Below are 7500 nucleotides of genomic sequence, written 5' to 3' on the forward strand. Positions count from 1 at the left end.
ATACACGCACACACACTGTAAACTCAAAATACACCAGACTAATCATTAACAAGGATCAGGGAGATAACAAGCGGGAACACTGCAGAGGTGGAGGCTCAATCCTTTGTATTGTTTTATTGTGATACATGGCAGGACCGAAGTGGAGGCCAATCACCTCACGTTTATGTGTGTTTGATTGTGTGTGTGTGTGTGTGTGTGTGTGTGTGTGTGTGTGTGTGTGTGTCGTAGCTACACCAACACAATGTATATAGTAAGAGATATCCGAGACATCCACATATCCACCTGTAAAGTTTGACGAGTAAATATGTGACGGGACAGCGATACACTTGTTTGTCAGGATGAAAAAAGTGTCAATGTTTAAAGGGACTGATAGGGCCACGAAACGTAATAAAAAATAAAAACTCAATTGGTTAGGTTTCGAAGCCTGTGAATTTTTTCTCTTTTAAAGAATATATTTTTAAAACTTTTTTTCATACAAGTTTTTCCTTTCTGCATTTATGTTTATGATGTAGAACTTATGGAAAGCTTTCCTAAGAAAACTTAAAGCACACAATTTTTTTGACTGTCGATGAACCAAAGTTGTTATGCAGCGCTTAACCTTTATGACCATTCGTAATTCATACTCATTTGTCATTAGCCTCTTTTTTTTGTCTCGACTAGCCACGCGCACTACAATATGAGTTTAGAGTGAAAGTAGAAGAAATAAACATATAAGGAAAAATAAACGTCAATAGATATATCGGACTAGTGAAATTATAGTTGGGAAAATAGTAAGGCAAAAAAGGTAATTACTTATTTCACTGATTGTGATCTCGTTGAGAGTATTGTTACTGCGCAAAAAAAAAAAAAAAATGTTTTATATGTATTTGTTATTCTCCATTTATGAAAACAACCTTCAAACGTTTTATGACGCTGCCCTTCACTGTTTGCCTGTAGGTGCGGCCTTGTATATCTGTGGACATGTCTGCTAATTACTTTTTACACTCGTGTCTGTTTTTCACACGTCATTTATTTTTATTGTGTGCTCTTTGTGCTATTCAATTATCTCTCTACCTGCTCGTCTATACGCCTGTTCGTCCATATTTTCCTTCTCCATCCGTCTGCTGTCTGTCTTTTGGCCTATTGGTCTGTGTAATTATATGTGTGTGTGTGTGTGTGTGTGTGTGTGTGTGTGTGTGTGTGTGTGTGTGTCACAGTTAAATCGTTCAAACGGTTCTTCACTTCACTCTTTTTTTCATCTGCTTGTCCTCCTGCTGCGACTCATTTCTTTTTAAATTCATCAAATGTCTACACCCTGCTCCTTTTTGTCCATCACTTTGCCTTGTATAATTTATCACTTCCTGTTCGCATTTAAGTTTTTCGTATTTTCTCTACATGTATCTGCCACGTCTTCCGGTGTGTGTGTGTGTGTATGTGTGTGTGTGTGTGTGTGTGTGTGTGTGTGTGTGTGTGTGTGTGTGTTGTCATGATTTTCCTCCATTACCTTTCAGTCTGTCTCCGTTTAAGCCTCAACGCATCAATTTGGCTGGGCCTCTGCGTCTTTTTTTCCTCTACATCTCCCTATTCATTCATCTGCCTGGGTGTCTGTCTGTGTGCCAAGCTATTCATTTGTCTACCTATCTGTAAGTATCTTTCTTTCCACTCATTTTGCAATCTCTGTGTCTGTCGATCTTAGTCAATCGGGTAGGCGGTGGTCCGCGTGCGGGCGTGTTGAGCCGGAGTCCCTAGGTTCGAGTCCCAGCGATGCTTGTTGACAATATATATAATTATCAACCATCGCCGAGTGGTGGAGGTTTACCCACTAGTGTCCCAGATCTTCAATCAACCCTAACTTCGGCAACTTCATTCAAGTAGAGCACCGGGGAGCGGCAGGGCCAAACATGAGTTATACATCACGGCAGATACTGTAAATAAAATTGTCCTGCACCACTAACGGGCTGGGACGTGCAAGAGGCCCATCTAGAGAGTCTACCGTTGCTACCTAAAAAAAAATAATAATGATAAATAAATAAATAAAATAAATCCAATTCATATGACTTTGTGAGCATCTGTGTCCGTCTGTCTGTCTGTTTGTCTATCCGACCATTCATCTGGCTGCTGGCTGAGTATGAATCAACTGAAGTAGGAAAAACGACTCCATCCTGTGACGTCATGCTTGCGTCACGGCCAGGCTCTCCACGGGGTGACTTCACTCTGTCAGCTTTACGGCCGATCTTCATTCTCTCTCTCTCTCTCTCTCTCTCTCTCTCTCTCTCTCTCTCTCTCTCTCTCTCTCTCGTTTATTAAGGAGAGATATACCTAAGTCTTATGTGAGTTAATTGTGATGCGCTTTATTTTTTATTTTTTTTATTAGTATTATATCTATTCGGCGTTCTTCTCTGTTCCTCTCTGCGCGCTTCTTCGTTTTCTTTCCAGATGTTTTGTGAGGCGTAAAATTTGTAAAGTACATGCAAAGACTGGCACGATACACTGATTACTACTGTTACCACTATCACTACATTCACTACTACTACTATTACTACTATAACTACTACTACTTCTATCACCACTGCTGCCTCTATGCTCCAAAAATACTACAGTTACAAACACGCAGATAAAGTTGGATGCCTTACGAAAAGGTGTGGCAGCGGCGCGCGTCATGTATCCAACAGTGACAAAAAAAGCTAACGAGGTGACAAAATGTTTCCAGGTGAGGGATGATGACCTGGCGAAGACGAAGGCCAACCTCCTCCCCCTCCCCCTACCATCACCCCAACCACCTGGCGCCCTACATAAAAGGTAAGAATCATAGGATACACGTGGAGCCCAGTAGGTCAGAGGGAGGGGGGGAAAGAGTAGATACTGTAGACAGATAGATAGGCAGACATAGATGAATAGTATTTCTTACTCAGCTATTTTGAGGAGTGGTGCCAGTGGGCTTATTTTGTTTTACTTTTGCTCCTGAACTGCCTCCTAAATTGTATAAAAAGGATGTATAGACAGATAGATTGTTGATATTCATCCTCCTTGTTGCCCGGAGAGGTCGACATAAATACCCCTGGAATGAAGTGACAAAGTGGAGGAAGAAAGACACGAGAACTGAAAATTTGACAGAGAACGATGCTGAGAAAGCGGTCAAACGGAGACGACCTTAACGGTGCTTTGTTTTCTGTGACACATTCCGTCGACCGATATTGATAAAAAGGCAAGATCTTTTATTTTAAGGAAGGGAATGGCGAGAAGAGTTCATAATAATGGACAGCCATCGTGTGCAAGCCAGGCCACCCTTTACGACGTGCTGATGTCTTTTTCTTTGAACGTCGATGCTAACGACGTTGAGGCGCCTTTGTTGTTGTAAGAAAACAATTGACTCCTAGAATCGTGGACCCAGAACGGTTGCGGATCTCTCTTTTTTTTTTTTTTTCCTACTTGTGTCTTTCACGGCTTCTCCTTGATCTTTATCTTTTATCTCTCATTAGTCTGTCTTTTCCTTCTCGATATTGCTCCATTGGGGTCTGAGGTAGCAGGAGGGGAGGGAAGAAGACCTGTGAGTGACGCGTGAGGCACGACACAGTGCATGGCCGGATAAAAATGTGTTGAGCCTGAGGAAGAATAATGGGGGGCGGGGCTGATGTTCCCTCCATCGGCCAGTGATCAAACTGATCCGTGTTCCTGAGCAAGTCGACGCACGATTTGTGTATAACAAGTTAAGATTAGAACAAATAAATTGATGAACTGGATAAAGAAATGAGAAGATAAGTATGTGTGTGTGTGTGTGTGTGTGTGTGTGTATATATATATATATATATATATATATATATATATATATATATATATATATATATATATATATATATAAAAGTTTCAGAATTGCGAGACAACGAAACAAATTCTGCTCAGTAACTGTTGAGACGCCGTGATACCGTGTTGGCCCTCTTTCCCTTCACTGTACTATCTAAATGTTTATTGCAAATGTTATCCCTCAAATATCACAGTCAGGCCAGCAGCTTGAAGCCTGGGGCAGTGGGGCGGGTGGCCCTCGGCGTTGCATCCTGGGTGAGAGGGTAGGGTCCGGGAAGGGAAGGGGTGAGGCGGTGAGTCATGCAACCGCCAGCAGGCAGAAAGAAAACTGATGCAGTTCTATGATAGACTCACTTGTTTTAACCCACACTACTTCCCACTGGCCCGATTGTTACAGCTTTTATTTAAACACATAGGATCTTTAAAATACTGAGAAGTAAATAGATGCCATAGCGACGAGAAGAAAAGCATTAAAAGTATCCTTATACGAAGCAGGTAAGGTGAAGTGTGATCTTGCACCTCTCAACATGACTGAGCCGCAATGGTTTTCGTTTGTATCCTCTCCTCGTCACCCTTCTCATAAGCCTTGTACGTTAAGGGAACACACAGGGTAATGTGAAACTTGCTTATTTGTGTCTTGCTCAAATCCATTTTTTGCAAGTGTGGGAAGAAAAATGTCTGCTGATAAATCCCAGGAAGAAGTTCCACGAATCGATGATGTGGAAATATTTATCGAGGAAGACAGCCAAGAGGCATCCTTGAAAACACTGTCCATGGATAGAGAGCTCTTACAATCAGTGTGTTCTACCAGGCTTGGCGCTTCACAAAAGATCGACAGCAAAGCTCAGTGAGCAGAGAACCATTGCAGGGGCAGGATGGAGCACAATAACATCCGGTAGAGAGGAAAACACTGGGGAAAGCCATTGTTCAGTCTGCATTGGACTTAACAACATGGGATGATGATACAGTCCTTTCCTTTTATTTAAGTTTATCTTTTCTTTTGTTGTTCTTTCAGTTGCCTGTTTATATTTTAAAGGAAATTAGAAATGCAAGAAAGAAATGCACGTGCCCTAAGGTTCTTCTCACGTCCTATAAGCATTTCTTTATTTACAAAATGTCAACATTATGTAGTAAGCTGCCTCGTTGAAGGGAAAACATGTGTCTGGAGCCTTTTTGTTAGTACTATTATCATTACTGTGTCCTCAATATTTTCTCGTCCTCAGACGGTTCGGTGTACCCAGAGTATGTAGTTGTCAGGTGCTTGTCTTATAGAGGTTTCGTTAGTCTTCATTAGCGTCAAGGTGTTGAGTGTCCACACTGTTTTATGAGCGTGTGAGCAGAAAAGGTGTTGTTGCTGTTAATTTAAGTTGACGGGGTTCAGGTGCGGTGGGCGGAGACAAAGTACATGGGTATTGTGGACGGTGACATGAAAGGCCTGGGATGCTGAAGGGCAGGGTCTAGGTAATGTTGAGGACGGTGAAGAGGGGGGGGAGGGGGGCAGAGCACGGAAGATGCTGGGAACTTTGATGTGTATTGGGGGAGAGGTACAAGGGGTGGGGTGACGAATTGCACTTGTGGTTGGGAGAGTGTACAGCAGTGGCTCCCAAACCGGGGGCCATATAGCAGAATGTAGGGGTCCATAATCTGAGGGCATTTCAATAATTATATGAGATTCAGCAAAGGCAAAATACAAATTTCTTCATTAATATTTAACAAAAGAAAAAATTACAAATGGAAACAATAAAATTTACAGGATTTGGTAGCGGGGGTTTTATATGGACCTAAAGAGTGTACGACTAGACAGTCACTGTAGTCACAGATTATGGTGGTGGTGGTGGGGGGGGGGGGGGGCATGGACAAGGATCATGTATGAAAAGTGGGCAACGACCAGAAAACGTTTGGGAACCACTGGTGTAGAGGATGGGGTGCAGACGGTGCAAAAAATGTGATGATGATTTTTTTAGGGTGTGTTGAGGACGACAGCATGGCAGGTTGTTGATGTGTGGGCTGGGGTTTGTTGTGACGAGTGAGCATGGAGGGAAAGAGGTGTCACTGGTGAGGATGTATAGGCGTGAGGGAGACCCATGAACAGGTGTCCATTAGGTAACGATGCACAGGTGTTTATTATGGATCGATGCACAGGTATTTAAATTTAGGAGTTTATTAGGGAACGATGGTTTGGTGTTACCCCAGCGAGCGACAGGGCAACGATGTGTGACTATAATGTCATCATGATGTTCATGCGCATAACGATCGTGGCATAGAGGTGGTAGCAGCAGCAGTAGCAGCAGTAGATGTAATAATTGTAAACGTTGTTGTTGTTGTTGTTACTATTATTATTTTATTGGTAATTTTTATGATACTAAAAATGATAATTATTGTATTTATTATTATTATTATTATTATTATTATTATTATTATTATTATTATTATTATTATTATTATTATTATTATTATTATTATTATTATTATTATTATTATTATTATTATTATTGTTATTATTATTATTATTATTGTGTTGGGAAGGGAGATGATGGAAGGCGGGTTTACATAGCGAAGAAAACAGAAAAAAAAGATCGTGGCGGCAAAAAGGAAATGTTTAACGATATCGATGGTGATTGTGGTGGCAATGATGGTGATAGTGGTGGTGGTGGCATTGATGGTGGTTGTGGTGGCATGTGGTGGTGATGGTGGTGGTGAGGCTCCTGGCGCCGGTGAATCGATGATGAAAGAATGGTGCAGCTGTTTGTGATGATGATGGCTACAATGAAAACATGCTAGTGGTGGTGATGATGGTGAAAGTATAGTGGTGGTAGTGGTGGTGGTGAAACAGTTGTAATGGTGGCAGTGAGACGATAGTGGTAGTTGTTGTGGTGGCAATGAAATGGTGGTGATGATAAGAGTGATGATGAAGGGTGGGTGAAAGGATAGTGGTGGTGGTGGTGATACTGGTGAAGCGATAGTCATGAAGATGGTGGTGATGATGAAACAGTTCTGGTGGTAATGACGATGATGATGATGATGGGGGGGGGATAAAACGATAGTGGTGATGGTGATGACGGGGGTGAAACGATGATGGTGGTGAAGCGATAGTCATGAAGATGGTGGTGATGATGAAACAGTTCCGGTGGCAATGACGATGATGATGATGATGATGGGGGGCGATGAAACGATAGTGGTGATGGTGATGATAACCGGGGTGAAACGGCGGTGGTGGTGAAACGATACTAATGATGAAGGTGGTGAAGATGAGACAATTCTGGTGGTGATGGTCGCGTTGGATGTGTTTGTGGCGTGTGGCGTAAGCAGCCTTGGCCCTCCCCGCCGGCGTGGGTGTGGAGCGCTGGCCAGCAACGTGCATCACCATAAACACCTGCGACGCCATATAGAAACGAAGGACAGAGAAGAAAATGAGCCTGTCCTCCCACGCGGCGGCCTCTGGGCAGGAAGAGGAGAGCCACGCGTGAGGTGAGTTCCCACGGAAACGATTACAGGATTTCAAGGGTTGGGAAAGCGATCCTTAGTGGCAGACGAGATTGAAGGGCAAAGAAGAAAGGGGAGAATGAATGGGATGAAGGGGGGTCTGGGGTAATGGATGCAACAGGACAGGTGGCACGGAAATGATTAAGGACTTGGAAGAAGCAAGAGAATGTATGGGATGAAGGATGGGCAGGGGTGAGGGACGCGGCAGGAGAGGTGTTATGGAGGATTAGCAAGAAG

The 7500-nt window shown here is 42.8% G+C and overlaps 1 protein-coding gene and 1 long non-coding RNA gene across 5 annotated transcripts in view; one reads left to right on the top strand and one right to left on the bottom strand.

Moving 5' to 3' along the window:
- LOC126996448 (uncharacterized) overlaps positions 1–7500 on the top strand; it is a 95450-nt gene that overhangs the window by 58708 nt on the left and 29242 nt on the right. Inside the window, exon 2 of the long non-coding RNA XR_007751177.1 lies at positions 2690–2778. This is a non-coding gene — a long non-coding RNA (uncharacterized LOC126996448). The remainder of the gene's footprint in view (positions 1–2689; positions 2779–7500) is intronic.
- The window catches only part of LOC126996447 (uncharacterized), an 82938-nt gene that overhangs the window by 31875 nt on the left and 43563 nt on the right, over positions 1–7500 (bottom strand). The window lies entirely within an intron of this gene.

Source organism: Eriocheir sinensis, chromosome 10, assembly GCF_024679095.1.
Source record: "Eriocheir sinensis breed Jianghai 21 chromosome 10, ASM2467909v1, whole genome shotgun sequence".
In the NCBI taxonomy this organism is placed as follows: Eukaryota; Metazoa; Arthropoda; class Malacostraca; order Decapoda; family Varunidae; genus Eriocheir; species Eriocheir sinensis.